This window comes from Antechinus flavipes, chromosome 2 (assembly GCF_016432865.1).
Source record: "Antechinus flavipes isolate AdamAnt ecotype Samford, QLD, Australia chromosome 2, AdamAnt_v2, whole genome shotgun sequence".
NCBI classification, from domain to species: domain Eukaryota; kingdom Metazoa; phylum Chordata; class Mammalia; order Dasyuromorphia; family Dasyuridae; genus Antechinus; species Antechinus flavipes.
The window spans coordinates 129,060,126-129,074,415 of record NC_067399.1 but is presented as its reverse complement, the minus strand read 5'-3'; the positions used below and the strand labels follow the sequence as shown (position 1 = coordinate 129,074,415).

General features: G+C 36.1%; 1 long non-coding RNA gene across 1 annotated transcript; it reads right to left on the bottom strand.

The window, feature by feature from the left end:
* Window positions 1–5,022: 5,022 nt before the first annotated feature.
* LOC127552392 (uncharacterized) lies at window positions 5,023–11,804 on the bottom strand. The gene is made up of 3 exons (XR_007951358.1): window positions 11,714–11,804; window positions 7,200–7,606; window positions 5,023–5,449 (listed from the first exon to the last, which is right to left on the bottom strand). It is a non-coding gene; the product is annotated as an uncharacterized LOC127552392 (long non-coding RNA).
* Between the last annotated feature and the right edge of the window lie 2,486 nt (window positions 11,805–14,290).

Sequence of the window (14,290 nt, the reverse complement as noted above, 5' to 3'; positions counted from 1 at the left end):
AGTCACTTAGAAATTGTTCTCATAGTTCTATTTACTTCATTCTACATTAGTTCATAGATAACTTCCCAGTTTCCTTTGAAACTATCCATTTCATCATTTTTAATGGTACAATAATATTTCATTTATTCCATATAATTTCTTTTTTTCATTTCCCAAAAGGACAAGTCCTTTTTTTCTTATTTTTAGCAACTACAAAAAAGCTGTATATATTTTACATATAGAATTTCTTCTTTGTTTGATCTTTTTGGAGTATAGTCCTGAAAAGGGCATAATTGGGGCAAAAGATTTACACAGTTTATTAACATTTGAGATACAGTTTCAAATTCCTTTCCAGAATGCCTAAACAAATGTATAATTCTATCAACAATGTATTATTTTCCTATAACCTTTGCAATATTGTTTACTTTTTTTTTTTTTTTTTTTTTTGCCAATCTAATGCATGTGAAGTTGAACATAAAACATTCCTAAAGGTCATTTGTGTTTCTCTAATTATTACTAATTTAGAGATTTTTAGATTTGTTCATAACCCGGATTTCTTTCTTTGAACATGTCTTTTTTATATCATTTAATCACTTACGTAATAGATAATGGTGGATATGAGACCTTTATTAGAGATACTTGCTGCAAATATTTTCTTCCATTTATTTATTGTTTCCTTCTTTAATGTTAAATATATTTATACTAAAATCTCTATTTCTTTTTGCCTTATCTTCTCAATCACTTGTTTAATCTGAGGTCTTCTCCAACCCATAGACCTGAAAAGTAATTTTTCCTTCTCACCCCAATCCCCTTTTAATGATGTGGCCTTTTATAGTGATATTATGTATTCATTTTGAGCTCACCTTTAAATATGTTATATTTTAGTCTAAACCTAATCTCTGATAGATTACTGTCCAGCCCTACTCCCCCTTTATTTAAAAATTAGTAAGACCTTCCACTTCCTGATATCTTCTAATTTTCCAAAGAAAACTCTACCACACATTTTTGCTTTTGCTATTTTGTCCCTGATCTATTCCCCTTAAATTTTTAATTTTTAGCACTTAATTTTAATTGTTGATTTTTAGGACAGTTTGAGATCTGAAACTGATAGATTATTTTTCTTTTGACTTTTAAAATATTCATTTTCTTTGTTATTCTTGTCCTTTTGTTCTTCCACAAGAAATCTATTTTTGTTATTCTAAACTGTCTTTGGTAGTTGGATTAATAAAATACTGAATAAGTAAAATAATTTAAATTGTATTGCCATTTTGGTTATTTTGGTTCAAATTGCCCATGAACAATTAACGGTTTTTTTTTTTTTAATTATTTAAGTCACTTCTGCAAAAAGCATTTTATAGTTGCATTGATATAGTTCTTGGATGAATCTTGGTAGATATATCTGAAACATTTTATAGTTTTTACAGCTATTTTAGATGTAAATTCTCCTTCTACCTCTTCCTGTTGGGTTTATTTGGTAATTTATTGGAATGCTGATGATATTTGCACATTTATTTTCTATCCCAAAACTTTGATGGATTTATTGTTTCAATTAATTTTCAGATTTGACCCTTTAGATTTTTAAAGTAAATTACTATATCTGTAAAAATATTAAATTTTGTTTCTTTTGTCTATGCATTTTTTTCCTTTTCCTGTCATTTTAACAACTAGACTGATTTTCAACTGAATAAAGCCAACTTCTTTCATTGATACGCTGTCCCAAACCATTACATTTTTTTCTTTCCTCAAGCTTCTCACAATACTTTCTCCTCCAGCCTTCTGAGGACCCTGCATCATACTTCATCCCTAAATTGAGGACACTGAGAGAGCTCCCTTTTCCCTATACCAACATCCTTCTGACATTGATCCCCAGTGTCTGTCTTCTTTACTTCCAGTCTCTGTTGATGAAGTATCCTACTGTATGCCAAGGTCAGTAGCTCCATATAGACCCTTAATCTGATTTCCTTTTATCTTTTCCAAAAGATCACCCTTTCTGCCATCCCATTCTCTCTAGTCTCAGCCCATCCACTATTCTCTACTGCCATAAACAAGTTGAACTTCTCAATAAACAAAAATTCCACCCCTCTGGCCAAACACCTCACGTGTCTCCGCCTTTTCTCAGTTAAAACCCTTGAGAAATCCATCTACAATCAGGGCTTCCTCTTTTTCTCCCTCTTTCCTTCTTCTCACCCTCACTGATCATCCAACAGAAATCTCTCGTTACTCATCATCACTTAATGTTTTCCTCATCCTCTGACCTCTTTGAGGCATTTGGTTGAGGTTTACTCCTTCTCTTCACTTTTGTGACATTGTTTTCCCCTGGCTGGCTTTACTCCCTGCTCTTGGTGAAGGGGGGGTGAGGGAGGGTGGGGGAGGGAGGGGTGGAGGAGGGAGGGAAGGGGAAGGGAAGGGGCCTTTTCTCTTTTCTCTCTCCATGCCCTTACTTGGTGGTCACATCACTTTCCATGGGCTGAATTATCATGCCTATGAAGCTGATCTCAATATTTACACATGCAGTGCCCAAGTGCCAGCTCTCTTATACTTTCCAAACAATATGTTGTGTAGAGGCCCACATTCAGCATGTCCAAAACAGAATGTCCCCTTTTCTCTAAAAACCCTTTCTTCTGAATTTCCACATTATCGTCAAAGTGACCACCATCCTTCCTGTTACCCAGACTGGAAATCACCGTCATCTTTGGCCCCCCCCTTGCTCATCCTGCGTGTCCATGTGTGCAGACTTTGGGGATGAAACCAGTAGAAGCATGGTCTCGGGCAGGAATGCTTGGCTTCAAAGCCTGCCCTTGATACTTAGCTGCCTAGTGACCCTGGCCAAGTCATTGGATGTTTGTCAATCTCATTTTCTGAAACTGTAAAATGGGGATGATAGCCCTACCTTCCAGGGTAGGGTTCTTGTTGCAATCAGATGAGATAAAGTAGGCAAAAAGCTTTATAAATCTTAATGTAAATGTAAATGCTAATGATAACCTTTATACTATCAAACCAAATGCAAATCCTGTCACCTGTTTTGCTATTGCATCTCTTGCATATGTCCCTTCTGTTCACTACATTACACCTTAGTTTAGTCCTTCTTCATTTCTTGTCTGATCTATTACAACAATAGCTTTCTATTATGTATCCCTGATTGACATCCTTCTCCACTGCAATCCATATGAAGCAATCTGATTTTCATAAAACACAAAACCATGTCATCTCAGTGTCCAGTAAAATCTGCTGGTTCTTAATTACCTCCAAAATCACATAGACTCTCTTCTATTTGTCATTCAAACTTTCCCCTTTCATGACTTTCCAATATCCTTACAATCTAATCCATTAATTTTATAATCCAGCCATCTTGGCCCTCCTCATGTTAGTTTGATACAACACTCTGTCTCCATGCCTTTTCACTGGCTATTGTCTACACTTAGAATGTTCTACTTTCCAAGCCCCAGCTCTCAGAATACTAGATAATTTTAACATTTAGTTTTAAGTCTCATTTCCTCCAGGAGGCTTTTCCTGTTTCCCCAGCTGCCAGAGACTTCTCTTATATGGTTATCTTCCCTACAAGCTTCCCTTTGTTTTTAGTTTCTCTGTTCTGATTTGTATGTGCTTTCTCTTTCAATTGATTTTAAATTCCTTAAGAACAAAGATATATATATATATATATATATATTTTTTGCTTTGTATCTTCAGGGCTCAGCAGAGTCCCTGATACATAAATATTAGCTGGGGCTAGCTATGTAGTATAGTGTATATAGCCCTAGAGTCAGGAAGATCTGAATTCAACTGTGGTCTAAGACACTACAAGCTGTGTGACTCAACCCCAATTGAATAATAAGAAATAAGAATATGTTAGCTGACTGACTGAAAAACACATTTATTAAGCATTTACTTTATGTCCATCATTCCACTAGCCACTGAATATACAAGCAGAAAAGAAAAGTCTCTATTTGAAAGTAACTCAATCTCCAGTTAGGAAAATTAACCAAATAGAGAGATTTTAGTTTTGGAGAACATGGAGAGGTATAGGAGCCCTGAGGTTGCATTGGGGTATCTGCCCTTCATAGTAGAAGGCATGGAAATAAGTGATCACTCACTACTACAAGGGCAAAGTAGGGAAGAGAAGTGTACCTAAAGGTGTAGGTGAATTTAGCAATCTGGGTCATCTCTGCCATTGAGGGGGTTAGAATTCAGTTCCAGCCAAGTTAAAAAAAAAAAAAAAAGAGAGAAAGGGAAGTTTGGCTGAGAATTTAGGGTAGAGCTTCATGTTGTTCTGAGCAGAAAAGGGATAAGAATGCCTGGTATGACATCACTTCTGGCTGGAGCTCTCCAGATAGTGCCATGTAGAATTAATGGAAAGAAGTAGGAATGTCTATATTATAAGCCAGGCTGGAGGTTCAGGATAGTTCTTCAAGTATTTGGTGGGGTTGATTTGCTTGGACCCAGAGAAAAAATAAAATTTAAGGCTAGAAGGTACAGAGAAGAAGATTGCAGTTTAGAGAGAAAATGTCCCAATAATTAAAATAGTGTCAAAGTGAAATGGACTTCCTAGAAAGGTGAGTGGGGAGATCTTTAAATAGGAATTGGTTGTCAGTTTTCCATGGATGGCCCATAAGGACTATCTGTTTAGGCAAAAGCTGATCCACTTGAATTCTTATGGATGTCCTTTTTAACTCTAAAATGCTATGATTCTAGAATTCTCTGGTTATTTTCTTAGCTAATTAGCCACTGAAATATGTCTTTATGTTAAAAGATCATCTGTTTAGAACTTGAAGGGACTTTGGGAAAAGTCAGGATCAGAGATGTTCACTTGTCCAAGCTCAGATATAGAATAAACCATCAACTAGATTCAAACATCCCAGTAATAATGAGTATTTAAAGGGGCTTTAACATAGTTAAACTTTGGAATCAAGAAAACCAAGACAATCACCTATGTCTTTGAAAAGACAATATGGGAAGTGCATATTTTAGTACAAGGAATCCTGAGTAGAGTCATTCCATATCACATCATAAAGAGGGAAATCTTTTCTGTATATTCAGGCAGAGAAGTTATACATGGGATATATTTTATTGGTGGATACTTCAAACACCAGAAACTCATGGCTGTTCCCCCTGAACTTCACTCTGAGCAGTTCATCTTTTAGAAATCAGAGAAGGAAGAAGATGACTTAATAGAAAGGGTAGTAGACTACATCTCAAGTACATGTCTTTTTTGGGGTGGGGGAGCCTAAAAATACCTTAAACCTTAAAGCGTGGTCCTGGTTTTGTTGTGTCTCACTGCTACCTACAGTGAGAGAAGACCTGACCTTTATGAGTCCTCATTACAGGGTCACTGCAGAAACAGGTACAAATGTCCAAACAAATATGACCGGCCAGAAAGGACAACCGCTACCGCCTCATTTGTTATGTCCATTCCTGCGCCTGACGACCAGCTGGCAGCGATGACAGATGATGTTGCATTTCAGCAGATGTCTTTCTGACCCAAAGATAATGAAAATGACAAATAATAACTTTGTAATTACCTTAACTTCAACCAAAGCAGAAGCTGAAAAATAACCAGATGAGAGCTACGGGAAACATGTGGGACAGACTTCCCTATTAAGCATGTTTAAGTGTCCCCCGTGCTGTGCAGCTCAGGAAGAGTGCCAAGAGAGCAGGAAAGGCAGCCTGTACATGCACCCAACCATAAATCTTCTCAGCCCCATGATAAACAAACAGCATTTCAGCATCTGCACACACAGCTGACGAGGAGCAGGGAAATGAAGATGAAATGAGGAATACAGCCCTAGCAGAGCTCATTTCTTTTTTTTTTTTTAAATTGTGCTTTCAATCATATGAAAACCCTCTCATTAAAAACACATTTCAAAAGCTCACAATCTATTTTCCCCTCTATTTGCTGTGACCACTTCTCAAGTAAGAAGTAGAAGAAAAGGTAAATGGAGATTTAAATAGACACGAAGAATTCAGGGAGTTGTTGACCTGGAGACACAGTGCGCCAAGGCTCAGCTTAAGCAATGAGAGTATGGATGCTTCAGGATCATTCTCCCTGGTTTACTCCTTGTATAGTGAGGCATTGTTTCATCACCTTAAATCTAGGGAGGCTTTCAACTTTTTAGGCCTCTATGGGTTCTCTTACCAGCTTATCTCCTCAACTTGCATTTATCTAATTTGAGAAAATTCAAGCCATTGGAGACTATCCCAGAGGATGTAGGTGCAGCCCAGTAGAATAAACCCACATTTTAAAGTTCTAGGACCCAAATTCAAACCTTTTCTCTACCAGTTAGTACATGAGTGGGGCATTGTACAAGTCAGTTATTATCTTTAAACTTCACCTTTTTTATCTGTAAAATCGGAATTTAGTCTTATGCAAAGTTCCTTTCCATCGTTATATCTAGATTTGTAAAAAGGAAGTTGTATGAATCAATCATGTGATTGAAAATAAGATGTTAGCAATCTATGGAATACGGGAGGAATTTGCTCATAATCAGCAAGAAGGCAATTTAAATTATATGAGGATCAATTCTGATGGAAATGGCTATCTTCGGCAATAAGAGGATCCAAATCAGTTCCAATTGATTTGTAATGAACAGAACCAGCTACACTCAGCGAAAGAACACTGGCAAATCAGTGTGGACCACAACACTCTTTCTGTTGTTCTTTGCTTGCATTTTTGTTTTTCTTCCCAGGTTATTTTTACCTTCTTTCTACATCTGATTTTTCTTGTGCAACAAGATAACTGTATAAATATGTATACATATATTGTATTTGACATATATTTTAACTTATTTAAGATGTATGGGACTACCTGCCATCTAGGGGAGGAAAATGGGGGGAAAGAGGGAAAAAGTTGGAACAATAGTTTTTGCAAGGGTCAATGCTGAAAAATTATCCATGCATAAGTTTTGTCAATAAAAAGCTATGATAATAATAAAAAAAAGGAAGTCTTGCCTCTAATACACTGTGGCTGTGTGAGATAGAGCAAATCAAGTGACCTCTTGATGTCTCAAGAAGAGTCTAAGTTGTACAGCAGATGCTGATTTTCATTTGTAGAGGGACATTTCTTATTCAGAGTTTCCTACCTCAATGAAATGAAAAGTCCCATCCAAAAACAAAACAAAATGAAAGGACAAGACAAGAGTCAGATCCACACATTTGGAAGAATCAAGAATTACAGCTATATTCTTCTTGGTTTCCATGATTAAAATCAAAGGATGCTTGATCTTTACCTTTTGCAGAAGTGAAAAGGTAAGCAAAGTGAATCAATCATGCTGAACTGTTGCTGTTTTTTCATAAATTTTCCAGCCTTTCTTCCGCTCTTGAGCCACAAGGTCTCTACCTACACCAGGTTTGTTTGTTTAGTTGCTTTTCTCAAGTCTGCCTCCTCCCATTTTTTTGATGTTTCTGAACAAAATGATAATGATGAGGAAAACAAAGGTGACAAAAATGACGATATAGTCTTTCACTGTATTCAAGATCCCTTCTTCATTACTATCCATGTCCACATCAGCATCTACTGCACATCTGGAGGCTTGACAAGCAGACCAATCTTTCCACAATTATTTTTTCGTACACCACAGTTCTTCTTTTCTCATCTGGTTGGGATATCAAATTATCCAAGAGTCTCCCAAAATACCTACGGGAAACAGGGGGAAGTCATCTGCTTAACAGGAGAGACAAAAAAAAATGTAGTCTTTACTATAACAATGGCAAAAGAAACAATGAAAGAAGACTGAAGAAAAAAGAGTTGAATAATGTCTTATATTTGCTTAGTTTATGAAATGATTTCATATTGGATGATAGATTTTTAACTGTAAGGGACATGATAAGTCATATAGACCAACCCTGGGGTATACTAGTGCTTGAATGAGAGAAGATATAAGAGAGCCTGTAAACCTTAAAGCACTATAAAATTCCAGTTATTATTATTATTGTTATCATCATCCTACATTCATTATGCTTCTGGTCTGGTAATAACTTCATTCTCCGTGCCTTCTGCTGTACTCCTGCTGAATTCAAGCAATGTTTATGGAATAATACAAGGGTGTGCTGGTAAGTATTTAATAAGTGCCCTGGGAAAAGTATGCACACACCCTCTCAAGTTTAATCTGCATCTGCAAGATTTTCTTTAGTCTAGAAACAACAAATCAAGTCCTGATATATTGAAACTGTCAATTTTTAAAGTGTAAATGATCAGACTGACAATTTGACAATCAGTTCTGAAAACATGTTAGATCTGGCTCTACTATAACCCTGGACCAGCCCCTTTAATTCTGGGACCCAAAAAGATGGGTGGATTGTCTGAGGGCACACATGTACTAAGTGTCAGAGACACTGTTTGAACCTGTCTTCTGACTCCAGAGTCATGCTCTTTGCATATTTACTTTCTCCTTTGGCCACATGGATATCTCACCACCAGAGGCAATGTGAAAAATTCTAGCACACAGTGAACTGGAGAGAGGAAGGAGCTATTAGGGGCACAATACCTTAAGTGATGGTAACTACAGGTAATCATTCCAAAAGTGTCATTATGACTTGGTGCTATGGATGGAACATTGGACTTGGAGCCAGGAAGACCTGAATTCTGACCATGGCTTAGTTACTTACAAGTTGTGTGATTCTGGGGAAGTCACTAAATCTTTTTCTGTCTCAGTTTCCTCCGCCGAAAATGATGATAATAATAGCATCTTCCTCCCAGGTTTGTGATGTAGCACAAATGAGATAATAAATATGAAACATTTTGCTACCTTTAAAAAATATTCTAGAAATGTTAGTAAGTATGTTGTTTGTTCTTCATTCTCAAACAAGACCGTGCTATGTGATATTATGACATGCAAGTGAATCGGATTTAAGTGGGGAGGTCTATCCAGAGTCCCCAGGCTCACTTTCCCCTCCAGAACCATCTGGATTCAGTGCTCAGCTAGAAATCAGGACATCTGAAGATGGCCCTGAATGCAATGGGAGAAAGCATGTAAAGTATTTTGCAAACCTTCATACAATAAATAAATGCCACAAATTATTATTAGACAATGATCTGTTCTATAATAATAATAATAATAGAAATGGAAAACATAATCTACTTCCCAGAGTTGTGAAGATCAAATGAGCTGGTAATGAAACGCTTAGCACAGGCCCTGGCACATAGTAAACGCTACATAAAAATTATTATTGTTATTATTATGACACATTTAGAAAAGCACTTTATGATTATTAAAACATTTCCTTCATATATTTTCATAAAATATAGGTAATGTACCTCTTACTATCTTTATCTTATATATGTTAAAATCATAAGAGATATTTCACTTTCCTTCTCTTACTTTAAAAGTATTCCTGAATTTGGCTAAGCTTTATTTTCCCATCTAGAACATGTCTGTATTACAAGTTTTCCAAACTTTGCTTATTTATAATATGCTGTACTTTGCACAGATAAGTCCTGTAGTAGGTGAGTTACCATATGGTCTCCTTGTTGACCTAAAGGATCACATCTAGCCTACAAGCAAGCAATTATTTGCCCCATGCCTCCCTTTCTACAATGTCCCACATCTTACATTTTGCATCCCCTTTTCTTCATCAGCAACACTGTTCAAAGCTGCTGAGCACAACACATCTTGCTTCGTTAGCAAGGCTTTCCCTCTGTGCTGCCCTTTGGAAGCTCAATCTTCCTAATGCTGACTGGAAAACTGGCTGGGCCTCTGGCTAGAAAAGGAACACCTGAGTCAGGAACTGTGGAATATGTTTCTGGTACTCACTGTAGTGGAAATTATCAGCAGATGTGATGAAAATTCTCTCAACCCATCTTTAAAAAACAAAACCCCAAACCCTTTAAAATCCTCTAAACCTTTGCCATGAGAAAATCAGGCCTTAGCTGAGATGCAAGGCATTTAGGATTGATAATACGGACTAGTAAATTGAGGCATGGGAAAAGACTGAATGGGATCCAAAAACTGAACCTGCGGCATGAATAATGAAACAAGTAAACCACACAAAAAGAAACAAAAACAAACAAAAAGATTAGAAACTGTCATCTTCACTCTGTGCAGTAGAACAGCATGACACCTTATTTTTGAAATGCAAGTCATTTCTTTTCAGTGATGTTAGGAAGCTTCTTGACAGTTGGGAAACTATCTTCTGATTTATTTATTTCTGTTTATTGTTTCAGATTGGCCTGTGTTTAGCCTCTCAGCTGGGTAAGCAAGTCGAGATCTAGTCTGCCATCATCTCCTTAATGCATTTGCATGTTCCACTGTTACAATTCATGTTGAAAACAAAAATATTCCCCAATTTAACCATCCCTATTTTGTAATTACATTTTGATTGCAAAGGCATTATCAGGGCATCCCGCAAAGCTTGCCTAATGCAAACCTAATTCTTCCTTAATGCCAATCCCAGGGGGAAATTTAACTTGAAAACAGTAAGTTTTATCTTTGTGGCCTGAGATTATTCAAATACTTCCTTGCTGAATTTATTTGCCATGTTTAAGAAAAATAGAACATTCATTTTCATATGTTGCTTTGCAGAAAAGCATGGAGCAACTCAGCAGTGAACTCTTTAGACTGCAAGGCTCGATCAGCGGAACAATGAAACAGAAAAGGGTGAAAATCTGCTTTTACCTAAAAGTTTAGTTAACCAATTTCTGCCCTGATAGTTTCATAGCACTTTGCCAGGAACTTTCCTTTGTACTTATCTTATTCTTTTATATATCATCTTCATTTACCTATGAGACCACTACAATTTTACTATATTTAATTTCCTTGAGCATAATGAAAACTTAAAATTTTGTCTTTGTGATGATAGGGTTAAGGACAATGTCTTATATCTGCTCTCAGATTAACTTTTTAGGGCACATTTAATGGCGTGGGAAGGGGGAAGGACAACACTAAGATATTAAGACAAAAGTTCCTATGGGTTTGAAGCAAGACTGAAGTCAGCAGTACTTTTAAAGGTATGAGGAAAATGGAATATTTCTGTACATTCTAACTGTAAGATGGGAATAATAAAAGTTGTACTATATGTGTAATAGGCAATTAGTTGAAGTAAATAATTTATTGATGTTTTGTTGGGTCTATAGATATTATTAGTCATGTGCTAGATTTATATCCCAATAGCAGCATCAAGGAGGAAATAAAAAGGCTACCTTTAGAAAGATATGCCATATTTAAGAAGGTCAGAATTGTTACAAAGGAATTCACTGAAGTAGAATAAGGGAGGATGAAAAGGCATTATAGACAGAATGAGGTAGTCTCCTAAACTTTCTAAATCTGTGATAGATGCTAACATGGGTAAGAGTTGTACTGTCTGAATGCTGGGGAGATAAGACAGCAACATAATCATAATTGTAAGACATATACTAGAATGCTAACCTTTTAATAGGTGAAAATCTGGCAGACCAACCAGCCTTAGTGGGCAGAGAAATGACAGCAAAAGATCACTAAAGGAAGAAGCACAGAGGGACTAAGTGGAAGAGGGGCTCACTCTGCATGTAGGTAGCAGAGAAGAATAAGATTTGGTACTTTCCTATTTTAATGAATTCTTGTTTCATTTATTCATTCAAATACATGCTAAGCTCAGTTGTTTCTAACCTAACAAAGTGGTACAAGTGCAAGTAGTTCCCTTTAAAGTGTGATTCCCCTGGAGAATAAAGTCTGGTCTCCCTATCCATGTGAATATCCTCTATGAATAAGTTTGTCTGACAGACCGCTTGCCACAGAAGCTTGGTTGGGAAAATGACTACAGCACTTACCGGTAAGGTCATGGGATTGATGATATTACTCCCAATTATGGAAAGCAATGAAGAATTTGTAGTGACTTTTATAGATGTTTGTCTTTCTGCCATTGCTAGGTAACTGATATGTACACTCAAATTGCAGTCTGATCTTCCTTCTAGAAGAGAATATAGAAGGCCTGATAGAATGTCTCCCCATTCTTTAAGTTATAAAATAGAATAAAGTATTTTTGAGGGAGAGAAATTAAAGTGAGAGTAAAGGTGATTTTAAAGGGGAAAAGCAGATCTAAAAAGCAAAAGGAATCTTGGATTGTGTTGGAATATTTGAAGATACAAAAGTAAGATACTGATAAAAAGTAATGAAGATCACTAAAAAGTTGGAGCTAAATTAAAAAGGTAGGAATAGCATGAAGCTCTTCTGAAAAGATGAGGGTTGGGGATGGGGCAGTGTATTAGGGAGGGGAGGTTGCTGAACTCAAGTGAGAAGGAAGAAAGTACTTTATCTCTAAGGAGAATATAGATTAATTATGAGCCATCAGACTAAAACTCAAACAGCAGTACCCAAAGGAAAAGGAGGGGAGGAATGGTGTTTGGTACCCTTGCTGAGAAGGACAAACCACTATAATGTTTTTCCCACCTAGCATTCCTAGCATTAATAGTAATATCTACTGCCTTCTTACAGCATCAACCAAGATATGATTGAGAATATACTAAGATCTATCAAACCTCAGACTATTAACCACTTCTAGAGATTAACATAATGACAAATTATACTACATAGCAAAAGTAGATAGCTATTATTAAGGAATGTAAAGTTTTGTGAAGTAAATTGAAAACCTCAGGAACCCAGATTCACATAGACTTACCAAACTTCAAAGTTGAGAGGCAAGTTCAGAAGTCAATTTACTTCATACTCCAAAAAGAAGCCTCCATGATAATATACCCAACAGGTAATAATCAGGATTCTGTTTGAAGACATACAATGAAGGGAAACCTCCCCCCAACCTCCCAATGTAGCTATTTTATTTTTGAGGGGCTCTAATTATAGATTTTCCTGGTATCAAGTCTTCATTTGATTCTTTTTAAATTCCACTCATATTTCCTGATTCTTCCTAATGTGGCCAAATAAAAATATGTTTAATCCTTTTTCTACATGATAAACCTTCAAACAAAAAAAGTAAAATATCATATCTTTCTGATTCTTTTCCTCGGTGCTAAGCATTTCTTCAATCAATCTTCATACTGTATAAAAATAAGCCACTTCACCATACGGTTTGCCATCTGGATGCTTTCCAGAATATATATGTGCTTTGTAAACTGTGGTCAACACTCCAGCATTAGTGTTATTGTCTGATGAAAGCAAACTATCTATACCTCTCTGCCATTTCTTTCTTAACTGCTGTCATGAAGAAAGCGATTTCTATAATAATTTGGCAGTTGAATAGATAGAAAATGGTTTCTGATAATTGATGAGATTTAGATTTTTGGCCATAGCCTAAATTGTATTAATGAAAGTCTCTTGGGAGTATGTATATGCATATATTTGCCTGTAATCTTGCAATTTTAATGAAAAAGGCTTTGAATAAAGATTTTAAATTAAAAATGAGGGAAAACAAAATGTCCCACTGCAAATCTAACAAACTGGATATGTTAGGAAACAGTTCCTACTTAGAAAAAAGAATATGAGTAGCTACAGTCAATAATATGACAGAAATCCCTGAAAATTGTCAAAAGAGCCAATACATTGCCTCAGAAATCTGTATACAAATGCACAGATTGCCAATAAGTAAGAACTATAGATTTTAATATAAATAGGCAAATTTGATCTCATAGACAGAACTCATACACTGTTGGATGGAACTCCTGACTGCAATACAATTCTGGAAATATATTCCTTATTTATATAAAACATAATAGATAAAAATGTGGTTCAGGAAGCATGCATTTTAGAACTTACAGTCATGAGGAAATAACAATAACAGTATCTGGCATTTATATAGCACTTTTTTGAGTTCTAATATGTATTATCTCACTGTAAATGCCTTATTTGCTAGACTCTGAAAGAGAACTGATATGTTCTTTGATGTCTTAGCTCTCTGAAGGGTGGGAGCCACACTCCAAAGATCCTATATTTCCATATTGCAAACCCTACTTCTTATCCTCAACCTGGCATTGTAGTATCTCCTGACACCTAAGTGTATCTTACTATCACTTCTCAGTTTTCATACCCATCAAGCTCATTCTTAACTCTCCCAAAGTTCTACCTAATTCAATCCCTCTTTCCCTGTTACTCTAGAAATCTCTTCTAACATTAATAAGCTCTACTCCATCTTGGACATTTTTTTCTTTTCTTACTCTTCTAATCTTGTGACACTCATGGAGACCAATTTTTTTTTTCCAGAATATGCTATATTTCTGTCCATTGTCAACAGTACTGTATATATGACCCAAAAGATGAATAGGCTTACTCTATTCCCCCATTTCTACCTCCAGAATCTCTTACTGCTGCCATCATTTAGTATGCTACAGATCACTTTACCTCTTTCTCAAAGGGCTCCAATATCTAAATATTTGTTTCAATCCCAATTCCTGCAT